General features: G+C 28.7%; 1 protein-coding gene across 18 annotated transcripts in view; it reads right to left on the bottom strand.

The window, feature by feature from the left end:
• Window positions 1-18329: 18329 nt before the first annotated feature.
• Window positions 18330-25207, bottom strand: part of LOC107444790 (uncharacterized) — a 77400-nt gene continuing 70522 nt past the window's right edge. For 5 of the 18 annotated variants that reach the window (XR_011637778.2, XR_006224937.3, XR_015433766.1 and 2 more), the window contains 2 exons: window positions 21635-21867; window positions 18330-18594 (listed from right to left, as the gene is read on the bottom strand). The gene's annotated coding sequence lies outside the window, so the exon portion shown is untranslated. The other 13 variants (XR_006224942.3, XR_006224943.3, XR_011637802.2 and 10 more) reach the window with 6 other exon arrangements.

The raw sequence follows: 25207 nt of genomic DNA, 5'->3' as shown, positions 1-25207 counted from the left end.
TAAGGTAAAGTTATATGCTATAAAAGGGCGAATTTGTCATTATCCTGGCTGTCATTTTCCTGGCTTATGAATGCCAGGACATTGAAGTGCTACCAGAAATTCTTTTTAACTGCTAATACTGTAAAGAGGGAAAGCAAATATTAACCTAATACCAAGTTTATGTATGATTGTAATATGCTTGGATGTAATCAAAGTTATTTATTTATTTAATGATTGATTATTATACACAATTTTATTCTGTACATATCAGCAACAAAACTTTTTTGTTACTTTCTAAAGTGGATAAAAAGAATTAGTTTAGGCAATTTATGGTCCATCTAACATAAAGGCTTAAGCTGAGTTACTTACTATTAACTTAAAATGACTGTTTTATAAACTTCTAAGGTAATATGTCATTTTCCTGGCATTCAAGATTTGGTGAATTTATATTTTTTTTCCTCGATCAAATGTGAAGAGAGCAAATGAGCAAATGTAGAAAGAGCAAATGAGCAAAACTACACTGCTGTCTATAAGATATTAGCAAGTGTAGCTAAAGAAGTATACAAAAAAAATTTAGATTATTTTGAAGACTTTTGGTCCGAATTGTCATGTTTCGTGAGAATCACCCATATATCGATCAAATTTATTGCATGTACTTTATAGATTCTTAAAGCATGCGACTGAGAGTGATGAAATTTGGCATACTGATAGTTCGAAGCACAGGAGAGCCAATATGTCGACATCAGAACATTCTACTACGAACCATTCGAGCGAGATGAGCGAAAAATGAAATGGAATTTTCTGATTGGTTAATTGTTTGGCCATTGTTTTAATTTAAACCATAAATGATTTTATTTTATCAAACATTTTAAAGATTACTTGATCAGTTAAAAAAAGAGTTTATTGCATGTACCTAAAGATTTAATTATTTCTTATTAGCTATGTAATAATGATAAATTCAATGAACAAAGTTAACGTGGCAGCACAGGAGGACTGCGTTTCCAAACTGATATTTCTGACGTGATCTGAAACCACGATATTTCGTTTTTATCATTTAGTTTTAAACTTGTTTCTATGAAATTAAAGTAGTTAAAACCAATGGTAATTGAAATGAAAAAAGTTATAATGATGTGCTGGAGGGTGAAATTGATGGAAAAGTGGTGCTAATTCATGCAAGAGAAACGTAAAAATCATGCAAGAGAAACGAAACGTAAATTCACCATATTATTATTGACGCTAATAATGTTTATTTTATTTTGGTAAGAGATGCATATTGAAATAAAAGGAAGAAGCTGTGTACTTAAAAGCAAAATTAATGGCGTAAAGGTACGTATTTGGAGGAACGGTAAAAATTCGCCTTACTATTATTTATACCAATGATGCTTAATTAACGTTGGTTACATGTATTAATTGAAATAAAAAAATAACTAATTTACTAAAAAGCAAAGTTAATGAAGAATAGACGGCTATTCGAGTGCAACCCGGACGCGGATTTCATATCAACCAGCCATCGCCGGGATCGAACCCCGGTTCACCTCATTGGAAGGCGAACGCTCTATCCCCTGAGCCATCGCGGCTCCCTAAGAATATATAGAAAAGAAAAACGTTTTATTATTACAACAATATTTTAATGAAAACTAAATTTCTATTACTGATTAGATGACTGCTACCGCTGACCTGTAATAGATTTTATTATTATAGAAAGAGAAATAGAAGGTTGCATTGTTATATCTATATTACTGTAAACGAAATAAGTTCTACTAATTCGTCTATAGTCCCAAAAAAGGTATGCTACATTATAATATATGTTACGTGCTACTATTAACTCTATGTTTTAATAAAAATGGTTGTTTTATTTTTAAATATATTTTTTAGTAAAAGGGAAAACATTTATTTTTCTATGCTTTAAAAAAGTTATGTTTGTTGAGTTCTATTGTGATGGTTGAAAAATTATGAGACTGTCTTGATCTGGGAGTAGTACTGAAAAAATAAAGGAAGAAAATAATACGAGATAACGAAGAGGATAAATAAGTTTATAAATAAGAAGAAAAAACAGAGAAATAATGGCACTCTGTTGTTATAACTGCAAATTAAAAAATCGTAAGGGCCACCGTCATCACCGCTGTTTAGGATGTTCAACTTAACGTTAAATTTTTTTACGCAAAATCTATAAGACTTTAAACAAAACTTTAGATTATGGTGGATTGCAGAAAAATTTAGAATAAGTACGATGGAATAAAAAATTAAAATTTGATAATTAGTTCAAGAATTACAGACCGATAAACTTACCGTAAAAAATACCATATAGTCCACTCTTCAGGCTACACGAATGCAATTACAGAGTTGAAATTTTGCATAGGGAAAGAACCATATTTGGTGTTTTGGGAATTTTAATTTGTTCGAATGTTAATGCATTTTGTAGTTCGTTTTTCGTAATTAGTTTTAAAGTTCTTCTGCTTTCTCCTTAGAGAAATTTTGCTTCTTATTCGATGCTAAGAAAGTGTCTTCCGAATCTGCCAATGATTGTGATAGAACTAAATGAAAACTTAATAAATAAATGCCTGATATTTTCAGGCTCCGCTAGAGAGCGTACTCAAGCGTTAAGATAGTGAATTATTGAATGCATCTAGCTTCACTTTTCCATCCGATGTATATTTCTCGAGATATTTGACAGTTTTCGAACTTTTTTCATTTAAAATTATTGTAATAAATTGATCTTAAAATTGCAGTGAATTTTAAAACAAAGTGAATCTATAGCTCGTAATTTTTTTGTCTTTACGTTCCGTTTTGTTTGTTGCGATAAACTATAAGATTCTAACATTTGATATTACGATAGGTAGTAGAAAAATGTAACTAAATATAATAAATGTAAAAATATACAGTAGAATTAAAAAAAAAACATTCAGCAATTATTAACTGTTAAACTTGAGGGGGAAAATATCATGTTTGGTCGATCTGTAGCTCCCAGAAATGCAGCCATGGAGTTAATAATGAAAGGAATGGGCGCCTCCTAGTAGTTTAATAAAAACGAAATCCTCTATCTATATTTGCATGAAAATGAAAATTTTTGTATTATGCCTTGGTTTCTATAACAAAACATGTTTATGAATTAATAGAACAAGTTTTTAAATATAAAATATTCTTTCCTAACCATGCCAATATTTTAAATTTTCTTTGCAAATGGATTCTGCCATAATAAAATTATTATTTGTTTCTCTTAGTCTGACGTAGTTTCTAAGCGATTGAATAGTATTATCTGAAATAGAAGCCGATGAAACAAACCATCCATTATTTTGAGTGATTCTATAGGTATGGGTATCTGAGTTGATTAATTTCTTTAACGATAACAATACAAAAATAGATCAACTAGCAATAAGAAACTTCCTTTATAGTACTACGCTTGGCAAAATGCCTGATATTTCCTCCAAAAAGAGAAACTATGAGATAAGGCATTGAGAAATGTTTCTCTACAATGAAATTTGTCAACAAATGCCATTTTTGTTACTCATTTTATTTGTGCACCAAAAAAGATTGTTTCACAATTTTCTGAACGGGATAACATTTCGAGAATTCGTGTCTCTATGTGTATCGTTTGTATAGATCAGGGATTCTCAACCAATGTGCCGCGGCACTTTTGTGTGACGCCAAATTCTTAAAATGTGCCGTTAAATATTAGAAATGATATAATAAAAATTATAATGCTTTTTTTATTTCGAGTAAAGTTGTAAAGTTTAAATTAAAGAAAAGTGCATATAAATATACATATATTTTTGGGCGATTGTCTTGTCTCTGACAATCTTAAAATAAGTTAAAATAAGAAGGAAGTGTTTAAATTGTCTTTGACACACAATTTTAAAAAATGCTGAAATAAGTAGGAAATTTAATGACTATTAAAATTATTAATTAACAAAAGAAAGCAAGCTACATATTAACTTTCAACCGGAAATAAAAGCTAATCATTGAAGCAAGCTATGCAATTAATAGTTCTAAAAACAAATTAACATAGGATAACTAACAAAAAAAACTAACAATTAATAATTAGCAATAAAACTAGTTAACAAGAAATCACAAAAAAATAATAATTAATGTAAAAAAAACTAACAGTTACTACCTATAGAAAACAAGCTAACAATTAATAACTAGCAAAAAAATTAACTTTTGCCAATTAATAGGAAATTAGTCGAAAAAAATAATTAATCCCTTAATAAATGTGCTTTTGTAGTACATATTACTTTATTTCCCATTCAAAATTATTACCACAAGCTATTTAACACAGAGTAATATAGTTAAGTAAACAACTTTTAAACTAATTTTTTTCATTGTGTGCCGTCAAGATTCGAAATGGTTAAAAGTGTGCCGCTACAAAAAAAAAAAGGTTGAGAATCACTGGTTGGATCATAAACCATATCCGGGTGCTATTTGTAACAAATGTGATTATAGATTAAAATATCACCCTAAAGCTTTTTTAAGAAACTGAAGTTTCGTTACTGAGAAAAAAGTATGGTCAAAAATACTAAAATATGGTATCATTAACTGTTTCTGGCTCTATGGGAACACAAAAAGGCTCCGTAATTTTTACCGAGCCCTTTGCTAAATGATTTCGGGGAAATAAACAGAAAATATTGTTTTATAATGTGTAATAAAGTTTGGTAAAGATGGTAAATTCTGATATTTCATCACGATACCTTAGAGCATGTCATAAAAACCATTCATTCATTTAAATTTACTTTTAAGTTTTGTACTTTTTACTATATGTAAAATAATAAGTGTTAAAACACGAACTAGAACTGATTAAAACACAACTCTGTTTGAAAGAACTGTCAATAGCAACGTCAAAAAAATTAAGAACTTTTTAATAATTTTAAATATGACAGTTGTAACAACAACAACAAAAACATCATACCAATGAACAAAGCAAAAGACTGATCGAAAAATATCAGTGTCGTAACTAGATCACCCATCGCTTTTTAACTTATTGTCGTTTTCAAATTCAATAAAAATAAATGGTCTAGATCGTCGCTTTTAACAATAAGAACAATAATTTCGAAAATCGAAATTTCCATGCGTTGAACATAGGAATAAAAAACTTATTAGATGAATGATTAAAATACCTAATGTTTTGGTTTTATTAAAAAAAATTGTTAATGATATTACCAGATTATTACCATAAGTCTGGTAATTTTATTAAGATTTTTTGTCTTCGTGTATATTTGATTTGTATGAAAAAACGAATATTTGATTTTGAATATTCACATTTTGTTTTTTATTCTTGCTGATTAAGTGACATCTAGCGGAAAATTTTGTAACAGAAATAAAAGAAATGTGAAAAATCATTAGTACTGATTATGTTTTAAACTTTTGTACTACAGTTTATCAAAAAAAAATGTTAATGAAAAGTATGCTTTGATTTATGCAATAAAACTGAGAAGAATCTGATTTGCAGCAAACATTATTAAACTCTTTATTCGTTTTGAAAATATATAGATTGAAATGAAATTAGATATGTTTCAAATGCTCAAAAAAACATCTAATAATCAAGACTTGCCAGACGTGAAAGAGAAGAAACCTATTAAAAATAAAACTTAGAGTTTCAAACGAAAAATTGAAGTACAGGAGAGAAACACAACTATAAAAAAGGGACTTTTGTTTTTCACCTTTATTTCGTTGCCAACTTTATGTTTTATATTGTAAATCCCCATAGTTTCTTCTCATTCGCACCTGGCAAGTCTTGAGAATGGGTGCCTATTTTTGAGAGCGCAAAACATTTAGACTTTTATTTCTATCTACTTATTTGTGAAGCAAATAAAAAAATAATTTTTCAAAAATAATATCTTATCACTTCAGTTTCTGCGGATTATTTATTTAATATTATTAAAACCTTTCATGTGCTGAAAAAGTTCAACTGAGTGCAAAAGGTTTCTAATGCTGGAATATTAATTCAATGAATTAAAAAATTAAAAATGGAATTTGCTTCAAAACGAAACAAAACAGAAATTCTTTATCACTTATTTATCAATTCTTAGTTATCCTAAATAAGCATGCCTCATAATTTGCTCTTTTTCAAAATTCAGATATGCGTCTAATTTTTAGACAATTAATCATTTAGAAAGAAAAGTCTTATAAATTTAACGAAGTCAAAAATATGTTCTCCATGTTTCTTCCTGACATTATTCTTTATTATCCCAAAAGACTCATTACCTGAAGAATTTTCGCGAAGTTCATACTATTACATTCCGCCTTTGTTATCAGCTACAAAACCAACTCACAATTCTCTACCCCAGGGAAATCATTGGAAATTATGACGACCTGTAATAAATTAAAATGCTCCAACATTGCTATTTTTTAAGAAAAAATATTCTGATATTTCAGTTTTCTCGGTAATGATCAAGTTATTTTCTTCAACAGTAATGAAAATATGTTTTCGCCATACTTAATTGTGCTATACTTTTTTTATGATTCAATTTATTTATTTTTTGTCTTATTGTATGTAGAGGAGAATTAGATAAAAAAATATACATTTAATTAAATTTCATTTTTATCTTAAATTTTTTACTGCTGTTATTAAGTAGGTAGGTAAGTATAGGCATTTTATTTACATCGCAATAGAGCTGCACAATGGGCTATTGGCGACGGTCTGGGAAGTATCCACGAAGAGGATCCGAAGACATGCCATCCCAATTTTGAGCTTCTGTAGAGGGGATGGCTCTTCCGCTTTGGTACAACGTCGACCTGTGCACGAGGTTGAGCACTTTACTGTAGGACAGTTTAATGAGGACCGATACCGCGCACCCGCGGTCCCTAAGTAGTCACCCACCCGCTGACTGACAGCAGGCAGTGAATCTTGACGGTGTTCTACTGGAAACTGTGTCCTTACGATCAGTCCACTGTTGAGGAGGGATAGGTATTAAGCAGAATAAATAGAAAACCAACGTAATATTCATAAATATTTGGTTGTTCGGAGAGTAATTACGTTTTTTCCATATCAAAATTAAAGACAAATTTCTTATAGGCAATAAATATTTATTGAGTTTTATATTCTCCATTCTGGTTCAATATTTTTTTTGCTATATCCTTCTGACAGTAGCATGATTCCGAGCTTATAACATTTTTATTCTTTACTGGCAAAAAAACTGATCCAAGTGATTTTTGAACTTCTAATTTGAAATAAAAGTATTACCATCTAAATAAATATGTAGAAACCCGAACAATTATTGTTGTTATCATAGGCTCTTGAGGCAAGGGGTGCGATTGTTCTTGTTTTCAAGCAACGCCCTCTAGGGCCAAGAATTCGATTTCTGCCACACCCTTACGTCAAACCCGTTTATAGGGCAGATCCGTTTATGCATCCACAAATCGTAACTTTGACCTTCACCAGAAAGCGATCATTCAGTACTCCCAGAGATATAATTTATTATGGGAACATGGAGGACTTAGAGATCCTATAGATTTAACGTGTATCTATGAGCATTTCTAGTGCTCATTCAATACCTAGTGTAGACAACCCATTTATCGTCCCTAGTGATGCCAAGCTTCAAAAGGGGATAATTTTCTGGACATTTGAGAAGCAAAACACAGACGTCTTACAAGCTCTAGGCCAGGGAAGGGCAAACTTTTTTGGTCGAGGGCCAAAAATCAAGAAAAAAAATGTTTGGTGGGCCAAGTAAAAACTTCAAAATTAAAAAAAAATAAAAATGTGATTTACAAGTTTTAATTTAAATATTTAGTGAGATGAAGGAAATTACGATTTCATTTTTAAAAGTTCCTTATATTAAGGTTCGAAGTGAAGTGTGCTTATTTTAAGGAACAAGGCTAAATGCTTTTCTGTTAGTCTACTTCTGAAATGTTTTTTCTAAGGTTCATAGTTGAAAACTCTTGTTCACATGCATAAGATTAAGCAAACATAGCACTGATTTTCTGGACATGAAATATTAAATTATGGAAACTAGCTTTTGGTAATGATTTGTAAAACTTTGGCATATTTAGAAACAACTGCTTCAGATGATTGTTAGATGGTCCACTCTTTGGAGAGTAAAATGCGCAGTCTGCCAAATGGGAAGTACAATTTACCTATATTAGATTCCATAAGTCAGCTCTTCGAGAAAGACAAACGCTAGTTGAAGCCAATCTACGGCCATTCTATAAAGAACTTCCGCTTTCAACATTTTACCAATTGAAGCTGTTTCCATCAATTTATGTTTTGTAGAACAAAAATAGAGAAAGTAAAAATGTCATCAGTACTTTGTTAAAAAAGGAAAAACAGAAATAATTTTAAACATAGTCAACAAGAAAATGGAAGTATATCGTTTATATTTGCCACTGATCGACAAATAAAAATTCTATCCGTGGGCCGTAGTTTGTCCATCCCTGCTCTAGGCGTTTTAAATGATTATGAACTGTTAATTTCGACAAATTTATTCTCCCAATAATCTCACGAATTATTAGCCATTTCGATCAAGGGATGACTTTATTGTGTCTTCATCAGCCTAAACTGGCGTAGTACATCTTAATTTTGCCGGATCGAAAATTTTCAAACTATTTTTCGCACTGTCAGTACATCTTCTCCGTACACATTGGATTATTTTTTTTTCTTCTTGTTTGAACTACATTTTCACTTCTTCGATAGTAAAAATGTAAAACATGTCAAAATGACTGCTTTTGATTTTTTTTTATATTTGAAAGTGCATTAACCAAAAACTAATTACGTAGAATTACGTTATATTTGTAGTTTTTCCTCTTCTGTTTCTTTCTTCTCATCTTTATCACTAGAAATTCTTCATATTTCAGTGTTTTTTTTTCTTCTGTTCTATCATTTACTTATTTATTTGATATCCCTAATTGGAAATTTTTTACTTCATTTTCGACAAGCATTCACAAATTAGTTATTACTGATCCCTTATTATAACACGGAGAAAATAATTCTGATTAAATCAGTTATAATAAATTAATTTATCTGGTAAAATTTATAATTTATTAATTGCAAAAAATTACCTGGTAACCTTGCATAGTAATGACATTTCTGGTTAAAAAAAATTCTGGATTCGAAAGTTTAGTTCTTATTAGCAAAACTGCAAAACTGGAAATTAAATTTAATGGACTAAAATGTTTTTATGTCATACTCAAAGGTAATATTATAAAGTTTACTATTAATCAGCTTGGTAATAAAAACGTATTTTATAGTTAATTTTGCCAAAATTCATAATCGAAGAGCTTCGGTAGAAATTACCATGATTCAGTTGTTTTGGTAGAGCCAGATACGCTGAAGTTTCACCGTGTTCTAGAAGTTTTGATCATCTTTTTTTCTTTTCTTTTCATATCACATACAAGGTGATTTTTATTCCAATGCACTTCTTTAGTAAAACAAGTTTTTAAAATTTGGTTACACTGAATTTCATTTCAAAATGATGACATAAAAACTGAATGATATCAATTTCAAACAAAAATGATAAGCAAGAGCAAATTTCTGCTCTTTTATTTTTTTTTTCCAAATAAATTCCCTCAAAATAATAAAGCAACAATTTTTACAGGTTTTAAGTAAACTCTCAATTTTTCTTTAGTTAAAGGTGAAATATTCTTTCACAGTATCTTGTAATTAATTATAATATTTAATATCTTCACAAAAAGGGAAAACTGCCATATTAATAAAAAAAAAACATGTTTTAACATCCATTAGAAAAACCATTTAACACTTACACTTATATATTTCTTTTTCTTAGTTCGTGTACAAGTTTCTTCTTCATTAGCACATAATTAGCACTTCATTAACGCATAATTAGTTTTCTTTAATTATGTACAACAAGTAAAAAAATACTTTTGGTGTGTGAAAGGCAATTACGAAATAAAATTTATGCTAAAACATTTGCCTTTTTATTTATTTTTTGCATAATCTCATAAGTTTCCAAGCAACCGAAAATTTTGAATTATTTTTTATTACAGTTCGTAATTAATCTTCATCTTTTTGTTTGCGCACTTCAGTTTTTAGCTAGCTTTTAGTATTTTGAGTAAAAGTGATTGGTAAAAAATTTCATGTTTAGAAAAACAAGTTTATAACTGTATATGTGTAATTGTGTAATGGTGAGGTTAATTTCATCCCACTGTTCATAAAGATTTTATAATTCTAAAAATGTAATTTATCATAAAATATGATGTTCATAATTGGCGGTAAAACTTATCAGCACTATATCGCAGCAGTATAGAAGAGTATACCTTTAAAAATTTGTATGAGAGCTTATTAAATATTTCTAAACTGTGAATATATTTCTTGATGAAAAAAAAATAAAAATAAATTGTAGCATATAAATTTGAAACTTTTAATAATCTAGAAATGTTACTTTTAAAGATACAAAAATACGTAAAATAATATAAAACAATAAATTTTATTTCAATGTTTAGAGTGTTTGCAAAAACCTATTATACAGTTTTTTATATCATATATTTCTGTAACTGTTACTTATAAAATTTGTTCATTGTTTTTATTAATAAATGAAGTTTGAGCAGTGGTGGCTCAGGAGATAGAGCATTCGCCTTCCAATGAGGGGAACCCAGTGATGGCTGGTCGATACGAATTCCGCATCAGGCTTGCACCGACCACAGTGCTGACGTAAAATATCCTCAGTGATAGACGGATCATGGGTTAGAAGTCTCCTTGCCCTCATGGGAGGTTTTCGCGGTTTTCTTCTTCATGTAAGGCAAATGAGGTTTAGTTCCATCTAAAAGTCCTTCACGCAGGCAAATTTCTACGAATACTTGAACCAGGAGTTCCCTTATCTTCTGGATTGGGTTCAAAATTACAAGGTTACGGAGTTGAATATTAGTAGTCTGTAAACCCAAAATATTGGGTCAGCTGTTTAACGACGGTTATAAAATGAAATAAAATTAATGAAGTGTAATATAATTTAAATCAATTACGCTTAAAATCTAGAGGTAGAATTTATGGTATGAATAAACATTTTTCCTCATTTTTTAAAATATCTGTTGCTTTATTACTTCGTCATGCGTTGAAGTATTATGTCTTGTAAAATATTTTTCTAATTAACATTTTGTATCGGTATTTTATTTTGAATTTATTATCAATGCTTCTTATTTACGCTTCCATAATTTTATAAAGAAAATAAATAACTAAATAATTAAGATATTGAAAATCGGATTTTTATTAATAGAATACCTTTATAAAATTAAACAAAGTATTATGAGATCGAACGTTTTACTTCTCATTATTCACTGGAAATTTTTTTTTCTTGAACAAAAACTATTTTTTCAATGAGAAAATACGAACAAAATAAATAAATAAAATAGTCATTATTTCTTTTTTATTCTGCTGAAGGATGAAAAAACTAAAAGTCTCAAGAACAAACACTACTACAATTGAGGCTATATTTCCAGCTGTTCGCGAAAGATGATGAATGTACCATGTATTTCTCTCAAACAAAGCTTTTATAATGCTAATTTTAACATTTTATTTTCATTTTTTCTTTCAAATTGCTCAGTCTTTTCAATATAAACGCACAGTAGAAGAGTTCATTGCTTCAAAAATAAGTTTTATACTATAAAATTTCTAATTTTGAAATGAATACTTTTACTATAGTTCTGAACTATTAAATATTGATGTAAATCCTGCATTGTAAACACGTTTAGTGTACTAAAACTCCAAAAGTATAGTGTATTGAAACACCACAGGTAATTGCTCGGTGTTTGGTACAGTGAAATACAAGGAATGTTCCTTTTTTAGTGCAAAGTAGACCCATCTTTATTTGCTCAGGAGCACTTAAATTTTTAATAACATTTATAAACGATACACACATAGAGAAAGATACAGTCAAAACTAGCAGAATATGATACTATTAGACCAATGGATACTATTAGAAACCAAACAATTGATACATACAAACCAATAGATACCATGGATACTCTTAGAAGCACGAGACTAAGGTGAATTGACTGCCTTAATGAGGATGTTAAAACACTGGGATTGGTCAATTTCAACACCCTGAGGAAAAATTGAAAATGGAAAACAATTTTGAAGAAGGCCTTGGTCCATAAATAGCTGAACCAACAAAAAAAATTTTGAAGCTACTGATTTATCAACAATGCTTAATTTTCGCTTATACTTAATTTTAACCTATACTTAATTTTAACTAATATTTAATATTAACTTAATATTATTTCCTTTGTCACTATTTAAATAAAAAACATTAAAAAGCGAAGAATAAACAGCTTCAAAATGATGAAAAAATATTATTAAATCAATAAAGACAAAAAATAATATTTTCAAAAGCTTTAAATATGTTATATATTAATTTAGTTTACAATTTATCATTTTTGCTTAATTTTTATTGGATTTAAAATGGAAATCAATTACACATGGAAACTGAAATATTTAACAGAATTCTGGGGATTTATGAGACTAAAAATAATTAATTACTCAGACATAAAAAAGCCAAAACCATACTTGCTCCGGATTTATCAACAATTACGGAAATTAATTGTTGCTCTGTTAATTACTTCCTGAAGATAGAGAACTTTTAGTTCAATGTCCGAAAATATAATTTATATCATATATTTTTACCAGTGATGTATTTGTAATTATCTTTTCTCTTTCGATTTCCTGTAATTTGAAAAGAAAAAATAAAAAATTAAATTTCTGCTTGAAAAGAGGAGCGCAAATCAGATTGGTTACTGTAATTACTACCTTCAGAATGTTCGAATTTAAATTTTTTTTGTTTGAATTTTTCAACTAATATTTATATTTTAAAAGTAGTCTTTGAAATGCTTTCAATTCTTTTTCCTTTCTGTTTCAGTTTTATTTTTTTAAAGATCTTTTTTGTTTTATTTTATTTTTTAGAAATGAGATATGTGTTATTTTTCCATAACTTAGAATATATTAATGGTAAGGTCCTGATTAGACTTCATGGAAAAAGTATTGAAATAAATAGAGAGATAATTTATCGACAAATATAAAATCTTCTTTAAAAGTAATACTAGCATTTCGATTTTGGGATTTTTGCATTTTTGATTGCTGTCAATACTGTATGGAAGTTTTTTTTTTATAAAAATAGAAAGTAAGGTGTAGGTAGGAAATCTCAGATGTTTTATATGATACATCACCCTTTAAAATATATCTGAAAAAACACTCTTCTAAACTGAAAATCTGCAAATGGCAGAATGATGAATCAACCATTGTTTTTTTGAAACTGCAATTTCAAATCATTGAATTTGCAGCGTCGTTAAAATTAAGTTAAAATCAAAAATAACATTTAAAAAATAAAATTGAAATGTATAAAATTTTATAGCTTTTAAATTAGAAAAGTGATATACCTAATTCTTAACGTGAGAAAAAGAATTAATATCGTATTAATATCTCATTATTAATAAGATATTATCTATCATTACAATATAACATTCATTATAATATATATTAGATATAATTATCATTATTAATATCTCATTAATATCTTATAATATATTTCTTCCAAACTTACGTGTACAAAACAGGCGATCTTGGTGTATAAAATATAAAACATCATTTACTCTTTACTATTTAACAAACATATCAATTATGAAAATATAAGTCGTTTTTAATCAAAGCAAGTGATTTGGAAAAAACTCCAGTGTTTGAAATAACAAAAATTATGTTTTATTCATAAAATATGAATGTTATTAATCATTTTAGGATAAAAGAACTGATGATGAGCTTAAAGTGAGTCGAGAAAAGTACCTATAAATATATCTTACATTCGCTGTAAATTTTAACGTCTTGCTCAGAGCAATAAAGATATACAAAAATTAGAATAGTAATATCTGTTTTAAAGTACTGAATTTTATGAGTGCTTCCCTAAACGACTTTAATTTCAAAAACCACTAATAAACAAAGTATTTAATTTATATTTTACTTACTCTAAATAATTAATACTGAATTATATTTTACTTGTTCTAAAGACATACATTTAAACATTTAAGTTCAAAAGTTTTTGCTTTCCAATGACCGCGCGATTGATACTTCTCCTCCAGGTATCAGTAGGGCATATTCGTTGGAATTTTTTTTCAGGGGCCCCACATTAGGAGTGCCAACGTTGCTCCAATATAAGATAGGTAATGCAGAGAGTGAAAGTTTATTTTTTACAAATGAAATTTTCATAAAAAAAAGCTTTAAAATACAAAAGAAGATTCTTGTACCTCACGAAATAAACACTGGTGGACAAAATTAAGACAACATCAGAATTGGACACAGCTTCAATGGGCTAATGTTCTCTTCACCGATGAGTCCAGATTCAGTCTACAACCTGATTCTGGACGGTTATTGATATGGAGAGAACCTGGAACCCGATACCATCCCAGCAACGTTATCGAAAGGGACCATAATGCTGGTGCAGGACTCGTGGTTTGGGCAGGGATCATGCAAGACACCCGCACACCGCTCCATTTGTTTGACAATGGTTCCGTGAATGCCCAGAGGTAAAGGCAGGAGGTCCTCGAGCCCTGTGTGCGTCTCTTCAGGGGCGCTGTTGGCCCTGAGTTCATTTTTATGGATGACAATGCGCGACCACATAGAGCTCTCATGGTTGATGAGTATCTGGAAAGCGAGGATATTCAACAAATGAATTGGCCGGCGAAATCCCCTGACCTGAATCCCATTGAACATGCTTGGGAAGCTCTTGTTATTGCGAAGTGCTAACCTCCCCCCAGAACCATTCTGGAGTTAAAAATTGCTTTGGTGGAAGAATGGTTAACTCCCTTATTAACAGCATGCATACTCGTTGTGCATGCTGTCTGTCTGTCAGGGGTGACCATACACCATACTAGAGGCAACACACACTGTACAAGCCTCACTTTTATTGTCATCTTTTATCCTTAAGTTCAGACTACATTGGATTTATTGGCAATAGGTCTTGCCAGTGAATGGCACTTTCATTTTTGTTTTGCATACTTTATTATCATGGAATAAGCTATATTCATACCAAATTTCATTTATTTATATTCAGTATTTTGTGAGATATTTGGGAAAACGTCTGCCATCTCTTCATTTTGTCCACCAGTGTACATTTTAAATGACATATAAGTATTACGCATGCCGATTAAGTTAACACTAACTAAACGGAGAAAATAATTCTAGAAGAATTATCGTACTGTATGGTAATAGAAGTTCTAAGAAAAATCATAATTCTGGTTAATAAAACAAAAATATACGGTACTTAAATAATTCATTTAGTAATTTTTCCTTTCATATGACAACGGTTTACCAAAAAATTACGGTTATTAAAATTATAGTTCTCATTACGCCAAATTTAGCAAAAAATTCAAAACCGAAAGGTAAAATTAATATAATAAATGGTTTTTATGACAAGGTCTAAGGTATCATGAAATAAATTACCACATTTTACCACATTAACTAAATTTTATCACATATTATAAACTATATTTTATTGTTAGTTTTGCCAAAATCATTGCAAAATATCTAACCCAAAAGTTATCGAGATTTTTGGGGTTCTCATTGAGCCATAAATACGGTAAAGTTTACCATATTCTGTTAGTTTTGATCATATTTTTTTCTCAGCTTAAAAAGTAAGCATTAGAGTAATCTAAATTAGTTATTTATGCTGATATGAAAAAGATACGTTTTTATTTTTTCTAAAAGAATAAGTGAAAACAAAGAAAAAATTAGTTTGTGTTAAACATTTCTCATCGCTCAATTTCTTATAAAAAATTATTTAAATTCTTAAATGTAGACTTTTCGCAAAGAACTCATTATTTGATATTTTTGCTCTAAATTGTATTCATTTATTAAAAATAATGGATTGTCCCCTTTGAAAACTATTTCAAGGGCCTTGATTTAAACTACAATTACTGTTTAATGAAACTAAAGTATTTTACTTTTCGAAAACTTCAGCATATCGATTGAAATTTCAGTAGCTCGCTGAAATTCACCATTAGTAGACAATTTATTTCTCTAATCAATTGATAATGGCAAATGAGGATTTAATTTGAGTGGTGAAGAGAAACTTCAGATGGGAAAAGAGAAAATAACCTTTGCCAACGATGTAATGACCATGATTTGAAAAGATGAAAGATTAACTACTTTTGCTGCTGAAATGGGATAATGGTGGAGTTAATTTTCAAGAGGGAATTTTTCCACTGAAATGCATCGTTTTAAAAATGAGTTTTTGAACTGCTGTTCACATCCTTCTTCTTCTGTAAGCAAAATAAAGTAATTAGCTAACTCAAAAGTTAAAATCCTTTCTTAAATTGAAAATATATGAGTTGAGTAAATAAAGGTCTTAGTGATGTTACAATTACTAAGTGATATTATTATGTAAAAGTTCTAAGAAAATAGCATTTGCCAATGATGTGGTCATGATTGGAAAAGATGAAAGATTAACTACTTTGCTGCTGCAATGGGATAGTTGTAAAGTTAGTTTTTTAATAAAATTAAATAAAAATTATTTAAAATTAAACATTTCCTCGATATGTATCGTTTTGATAAAAACAAGTTCTTGAATTGCTGTTCTGTCGCGCAATTAAAAAAAAAAATGTAAAAGCTTCACGATTAATTACGAAAAAAATGGCTTGATAACTATTTTCCTTCCATTACTAGTGCTATGAACGATAAAATAGAGTTTCAAAAAGCAGATAAAAAAACTATTTTTGAAAAAAAAAGTTCCAATATGTAGCATACTATCATATAAAAATCTCAATTTTGATTGAGATTTTTATATGGTAAAAAGATACCAAATATATAAAATTTTCAATTTTAAATTTGATATTTCAGTTGCGTATTAGTGTTCACGCCCTTTTTACAGCAGTGTTCACATTCTTTTTTCTAAGAAAAATAAATTAGTTAATTGGCTAAGAAGCTAACATTTTAATTTGAAAAAAATATAAAAGAGGAGTTGAGTCGATAAAGGTTCTAAGTAATACTATATTAACCAATTGATATTATAATACAAAGATTAAGAAAAATAACCTTTGCCAACAGTGTAATGACACCTTTCTTCTTTTGTAAGGAAAATAAAGCAATTAATTACGTTAAAAGCTAATTTTTTTTTAAAAATATGATGGGATGAGTATAGATAGAGTGATATTTTAATGAATCTGAGAAAGTTAGATTTAAAGTTTATATATATATATATATATATATATATATATATATATATATATATATATATATATATATATATATATATATATATATATATATATATATATATATATACGAGTATATATATATATATATAACAATGGGCTCGCCCAAGTTTTCATGGTTTCGCGCCCAAGAGCAATGTTTTTATGGGGCACATTAGGACCCATAATCCTCATAGAACAATCCCTTACGTTCATAAGCTACTTGAACATAGTTGCAGACCAGGTTCACCCATTCATGGCAGCAGTTTTTCCAGCGAGGGATGGTGTTTACCAACTGGATAATGCACCACGTCATAAAGGTTGAATCGTCATGGATTGGTTCGAGGAACATTCCAGTGACTTTCAAGTCATGTCCTGGCCCCCAAATTCACCTGACCTTAATCCAATAGAGCATTTGTGGTCCTACTTGGAAAACCAAATTCGTGCTACCACGCTACCCCCTCTCAACGTGAGGGAAATGCACAACCAGTTGGTGAGCGCTTGGTACCAGATACCTCAGACTACCTATCAGCACCTTGTGGAATCAATGTCACGGCGGGTATTAGCAGTTTTGAGGGCTAAAGGTGGTCCTACATGTTATACATGTTATTAGCAAGGTGGTCATAATGTAATGACTCTGTGTTATATATATATATATATATATATATATATATATATATATATATATATATATATATATATATATATATATATATATATATATATATATATATATATATATATATATATATATTGTCTAAATTTTTCGCAATCACAATTTTTCCTATACACATTAGCTTTGTAAATTATATGAATTTCATTTTATTAATTCCCCTTGGTACTTTATTTTAGGTTTTCGAAATACGCTTTAATAGCAAAATAAATACGCACCCTCATAGCTCTTAATTAGATACTTGCAAGGGACGTCAGTGGTATCAATCATGATTGGCTGCTGTAACGTAGCATTTCCTTAGGTTATTTCCATTCTGTTTTGAAAATGTTTAGCCTGTTTAGTGTAGACTATCTTAAGTGGCGCGTTGTATATTCCTTCACGAAGAATAATTTGCGTCAGTTCTGACTTAACACAATGCCGGCAAGAAGTCATAAAAAACATAAACTAACTTATTAAGCAACGAAGTCAACACATATACAAAACAGGAATAACCGCGGTACAATAAGGTATATAAACAAATAATAAATATAGGTTAAATAAAGGACGCAGTAAAGAAAAAAATATATTTCATCTAATATTTGATATTTAATAATGTGTTGTATTTAATTTTATTCAAGATAATTCACATTCTAACTTATGTGGAAAAACGTAGCTCCATTTCAGCCACAAATATCCAGAATAATAACACCTTGCTTAGAAACAATCAGAAGTCTCTAGGGTCAGAGGTCAGATGTCTACGTATTAGTGACCTTCTTCTTCCTCTTGAGCTGCAAGTACCCAGTTCGGTGATGCCTTATAGTACTATTCACGTTGGTCTAGCCTACGCTCATCTGGCAATGGAAATTAAAGATAAATAGTTAGTAAGAACATGTTCAAAGAAAATCCTTCTTGATTAAATAAAACTAAAAGCTAACAAATATCTCATATTATGAAATATTTAATGAATCATAAATAAAACACTTTTTTGGATTGTACACTGTAAAAAATTTGTGTAAAAAGTATCAGCCATCAGCCATACGGTACTTTGTACTGTAAAATCCATTTTTGCGGCACGCCTTATGGAAATAAAAATCTGATATTCTGTAAATTTTACAGTAATATTACAGTAATTCAGTGAAACCTTAAATTTTCTGCAATAATTATTTAATCACTCTAAATAAATAAATATTACTTGTAATACTCTAATTTTATTAATATTAAGAATTTTTTTAAAAATTTTGACTTTAATACAACTTGAGATAACGCAAATATGTTCAGCTGGATAACTTTTAATTTATTTACCAAGCACTTGTTAACTTCTCGTTGGTTAATTGTTTTTTTCCCTGATGCGTAAGTTGAAAGTTAACATTTTCTAGCATTATTTTCTAACATTATTTTCTAACATTTCTTACATTAAGACTATAAAAAATGTGCATTTCGAAATGTTTAAATTCTTAGACAAGGCTAAACCAAACAATTAGCTTAACTGTAAAGCATTAGGGCTGTCCCAACATTCAAAAATGGAAGCGTAGCGGGTTTGAATTTCGCCGTAACCCTGGATGCATCGATTTATTTATTTTTTCTGGTACAGCATACTTTTGAAAGCTTATGTGCTCAATTAAGGCTCATAAATCTTTGTGAAGTAGGACAAATAGGACAATACAGAGAAGGAAAGCAGAAAGACACATTCATGGTAACAGCGGAATTCGAATCTTTTACCTCCACTCAGTGTACAGTGTTTGGCGAGGAGTACCGCTCAATCAGGAAAGCCTCTTCATTTATTTATATTTATCTGTTTATTGTTATGTACACAAACGCAGATTTGCGTGCTCATTATAATAATCTTAATTACATTGCTTACACGCATTTTTCAACTTACATGCATTTGTCAAGTCAAAATAGAGATACCATATGATAGCGGAAAACAGCTCAAACATACATACTGGGATACAGTGGGATTCGAATCCGCTACCTCCGCCTTACAACAATACATCTTTGCAAAGTCTATCTCTAATTTGAACAACATATTCTTCAACTTCACAAGAATTTGTAATACATCGTACTTCGTAATGGGCACACAAGCCTGCATGTGTATGTGAATAAATAAATAAATTATTGGTATAGAAATGTTCTTTTATTAATTTTTGCATATTTGTATATAAATTTTTGTATATTAAATTAAATATATTAGGGTTCGATCCCCGGCCCAGACACCGGATTATCAAGATGCAGAAAATCCTCAGCGGCCATGTCGTATGATTATGCGGCATGTAAAAGATCCCTGGAGTGCCTTATTGGCTCTTGGCATTTCCGGGAAAATTAAATTCCTAGTGCACTTTCGCATTCAAATAGAGTCTCGGTGCTGCCATCTAGTGTGGCAGAAACTAGACGTCCAAATTAACATGACCAATATCTCACCCATTGTGGTGGTCCTGAAAGAGTGGATACCACCTCTGGAGAACACACTAGGTCTGTTAATCGGCAAGACTGATTGGGCAGCTAATTGGAAATAAAAAAAAATATTTATTATATATTATATATTATATATTAATATTTTGCTATAAATTGAATTTTTTTTTAATTTCGTTCTTTTTATGCCTCTACCCAGCATCGATTTTCCAGGTGTATGCTGCAATGATGTTTTTTTATTACTTTTATTTATTTAATTTTTTTAAAGGTAAAAGGGTAGGGGAGAGTGGGGTCAATTGTAACAGGGTACGATTGTAACAAAGCAAAAATTTCGAGTGTCGGGGTCTATATTTGGTTCCTAGGTAGCGCACAAGGTGTATTTAATAAATCTACATGTACACCCCTGCTGGCAACCATTTTTATGTACTTTTGAAAGAGTTACATTACAAAAGATATTTTCTCGCTACGTAAGTACTTTTTTTGGTATTATAATATTATATTGTAACAAAGTAATTCTGTTTAAACAAATAAAAATTATTAACCGAATATGTAAGTGGACACCTTAATTAACATTTCAAAAAAAAAGATTAGTTTTGTTAATTAACTAGCATTGTTTTTAACAAATAAAGCTGAAAAGGCGTCTTGGGGACGATTGTAACAGCTGAAAAGAAATAATCTTTTGTTTACAAACCATTACTTAACTCTTTAAGAATAGCCAATAGTTTCCTATATCATTTATATTACGTTGCAAGTGCATTATTTTATTTGTCACCTTTCACAGCATAAATTAAAAATTTTTACCCCTTAAAGTTAAAAGTTTAACCCTTTAGGTCTTTGCTCATTATTATTTTCACTCCTAAAATATTACTACTATTTTGATCAATAAAAAAATATATCACAACTATGATAATATGTATAATTAACTGTGTTTTAGTTGAATTTATGAACTGTTACAATTGACCCCGTAAGTGGGGACAATTGTAACAAGTGCACGACTGTCAAAAATTGTTAATAACTAATAAAATAACATTTAAAATAAGGTATTTATTTATTTTTTCTAGTAGAGGATAGTCTACTTTACTCGTCTGTCAATTAATGCTAATAATATATTTGATATTTTGTTAGTTAAAAATAGTTAAGTAAAAAATGTTACAATTGACCCCACTCTCCCCATACTTGTGTAAAATCCCTTAGGCCATTTTAGCGAGAAAAAAAGATTTAATGTTTGAATAGTTTTTTGATGCAAACTGAGACTTAATTTCTTAACCGTTCAAGCCATTAATTTCAGCATTTCAACGGAAATAAATATTATTTAACAATATTTTATTAATTAAGCAAAATGCTTAAATATTGATAAAAATATGCACATACAATATAATGTTTTTTAGACGGAAAAAATGTTTTGAATGAATATATTTGAAAATCATATTGAAAAAGGTATGAGAACCAATATTTTATGAGAATAAAATAGTTTAATTTTACTTTCATCAGGATCAATTCGTAGATTCTACTGCTAACACATTCTCATTCCCACTAGAATTTCTTTCAATTCATTTTTCTTTCTTTATCACTTGGTGTATTCAGAGTTCCTCTATTAATTGGAAATTCTTATCACCTTTGGAATCGAACCAACACCCAAGAAATTAAATTAGTATCCAGCAAATTGTATTCCAGATTCCCTCGAAGTAATAGGAAGGGAGAAATGATTGGGCTGCCTGCACGAATCAAATAAAAGAATCAATACTTAAATTAAGGAAGATGCAGCCTGTTGATGATCAATAAGTTGAATTACGATACATTTTTCAATCTAAAAAAATAACCTGATTAAAAAAGCTGAAAGAAAATTTTAAAGACTTTGTTTTTTTTCCAAATGAAAACTGGTTTTAAAAACATTTTCTGCAAATTAATGATTTGACATATAAATAAATATTTTTGGGACGGAAATAAATCCTTAATTTTTCACTTTTTAGATTATGTAAAAATATCAATTTCGTAATCAAAAACAAGTCTTTAATGTTTTTTTAAATAAAAATATTAGTTTCATAAAGGAATTGAGTAAAAGTGGAAAAGAAATGCATCCTGAAATGCCTACTTTTTAGAATATATAAAAATATAAAAAGCTGTTTTTTTGAAACTGCTTCTTAAAAAAATTGATTTATTAAAATATAAATAAAATTTGGAAGTTAAGAGCATCCTAAACTAAAACTTTGTAGTTGAGATAAAAATATAACATCTGTAAGTGAAAACTGTTTTGTGGAACTTTTCCTTAGAAATATTATAACAATTATAAGTGAATTGTGGAAATGAATTACATTCTAAAATTTTTACTTTTTAAATGAGATAAGGAAATCCTCTTCGTGATTAAACTGTTTTCAAACTTTTTCTTAAAAAAATATTTATTTAATGAATCAAGAGGTAATAGTGGTATAAAATAATACATCCTGAAGTTTCATCTTATTAAATAAGATATAAGAATTAACTTTTGTAAGTGAAAACTGGTTTTTTGAACTTTGTTTTTAAAATATTGATTTATTAACCTCTTAACATCTGGTTTTTTTTACATGCCATGACGCAAAAAAGAACTGTTTTAAGAAGTAGTTATATTTTTTGACTACATGAAATTTCACTTTTGCGAATAAAAATTGCTTTTTTAAACTTTTTCTTAAAAATATTGATTTAATTAATAAATGCATAAATGTGAAAATGAACTTTACCCAAAATTTCTCCTTTCTAGATGAGATATAAGAATTACTTTTGTAAGTGAAAATTGGCTTTTTAAACTATTTCTTAAGAATAGTAATTTAAAAATCAGTCATATTAGAAATGAAATACATTCTGAAGAACCACTAATTTTGATAAGATAAAAATATCACTTTCATAAGGGGAAATTTCAAACTTTTTCTTAAAAATATTGATTATTAACCCATTATTGCCTGGATTTTTTTATATTCCATGACACAAAAAAAGCTATTAAAAAAGTGTTAATATTTTTTGACTGAATGAAATTTCACTTTTGTGTGTAAAAACTGGTTTTTCAAAGTTTTTCTTAAAATATTGATTTAATAAATGAACAAGTAATTGTGGAAATAAAATTTACTTAGAATTTAAACTTTTTGGATGAAATATGAGAATTACTTTTGTAAGTGAAAATTGGTTTTTCAAACTCTTTTTTAAATATATTGATTTAAAATATCAGTAATATTAGAAATGAAATACATTCTGAAAATCCACTAATTTTGATAAGATACACAGATCACTTTTATAAGGGTAAATTGCTTTTTAAAATTTTTTCTTAAAAATATTGACTTATTAACCCATCAACTAATATTCTAGCCCAGTACTAATATTCTAGTCTGGATTTTATATTCCATGACACAAAAAAAGCTATTAAAAAAGTGTTAATATTTTTTGACTGAATGAAATTTCACTTTTGTGTGTAAAAACTGGTTTTTCAAAGTTTTTCTTAAAATATTGATTTAATAAATGAACACGTAATTGTGGAAATAAAATTTACTTAAAATTTAAAACCGTTTTGGATGAGATATAAGAATTACTTTTGTACTTGAAAACTGGTTTTTCAAATTTTTTTTCAAAAATATTGATTTATTAAACCATTAACGCCTGCTTTTTTATATGCCATGACGAAAAAAAACTCATATTAAAAAAAGTGGCTATATTTTTTGTCTAAATGAAATTTCACTTTTTGAATGAAAATAGGTTTTTCACAGGTTTTCTTAAAAATGTAGATTTAATTAATGAACATGTAGTTGAGGAAATAAAATTCACCTAAAATCTCACGTTTTTTAGATGAGATATAAAAATTACTTTCGTAAATAAAAATTGGGTTTTTGAACTATTTCTTAGAAATATTGATTTAATGAATCAGTAATATTAGAAATAAAATACATCCTGAAAATCCATTAATTTTGATACCATAAAAATACTTTTTTTTATGAATGGAAATTGGATTTTCAAACTTTTTCTTAAGAATATTAACTTATTAATCCATTAATGCCTGACTATTTTATATGCAATGAGGCAAAAAAGCTATTAAAAAGGGGTAATATTTTTTGAATGAATGAAAGTTTAGTTTTGCGTATAAAAACAGATTTTTCAAGCTTTTCCTTAAAATATTGATTTAATAAATAATTTTGAAAATGAAATAAATATTAAAATTTATACTTTTTGGATGAGATAAAAAAATTACTTTTGTAAGTAAAAACTAGTTCTGAAAACTTTTTCTTAAAAATATTGATTTAATAAATGAATAATAGTTGTAGAAAGAAATAGTTGTAGTTGTAACATCCTAAAATGTCAACTTTTTGTTAAGAAATAAAAATATCTTTTTAACATTTAAAAAGAAACACTCAGATTTCATGACCTTTCTTTTTTTAGTTTTTAACAAAACCTTTTTCCGGGAAATATTATGAAAGAAAGATAAGTTACAATGTTTAAGTTACTAATTTCATTAGTTTGAACTTCGTCAAAAACATTAATCTTCAACGTATCGATTAACATAAGTCTGTTAGGAAATACAACATAAATTTTGAACACGTGTTCGTATTTTCCTGGGGGTATTCTATAAAAATAAAGTTGTCAGCATCAAGCAGGATAATTAAAGTGAGGGGTTTTGAACTTAATAGATTTGACCGAATTTTAAGTAGAATTTACAAGGTGCGGATCACTTATTTCTTTCTATTAATGTAAATCTTTACGCATTTTGATTGAAAGTCATAAATTTTTTTTTAAAAAAATTGCATTATTGGGAAATTTATGATTAATTTTTAAAAATCTGTATATTTAATAAAAAAATTTTCGGTACAGATATTTTTTCACGATTTTTAGAGCAGACATTTTTTTTGTCCAGATACAATAAAAATTATTATGCGTGCTGTCATAATGCCTTGTATTTTTCTATATTCTAGGCAACGCCTTATCCAACCTATATTGTATAAGACACTAATGTGTGCGTAGACATACAGGGGATGGATAAAATAATGGAAACACTAATACATTCCTTCATATTTCTAAAAAAAAACACACAATCATTTTATA

This window comes from Parasteatoda tepidariorum, chromosome 5, assembly GCF_982258835.1.
Source record: "Parasteatoda tepidariorum strain Cologne lab strain chromosome 5, Ptep-v5.0, whole genome shotgun sequence".
Lineage (NCBI taxonomy): Eukaryota > Metazoa > Arthropoda > Arachnida > Araneae > Theridiidae > Parasteatoda > Parasteatoda tepidariorum.
The sequence above is the reverse complement of the archived record's forward strand: the minus strand, read 5'-3'. Positions and strand labels throughout refer to the sequence as shown.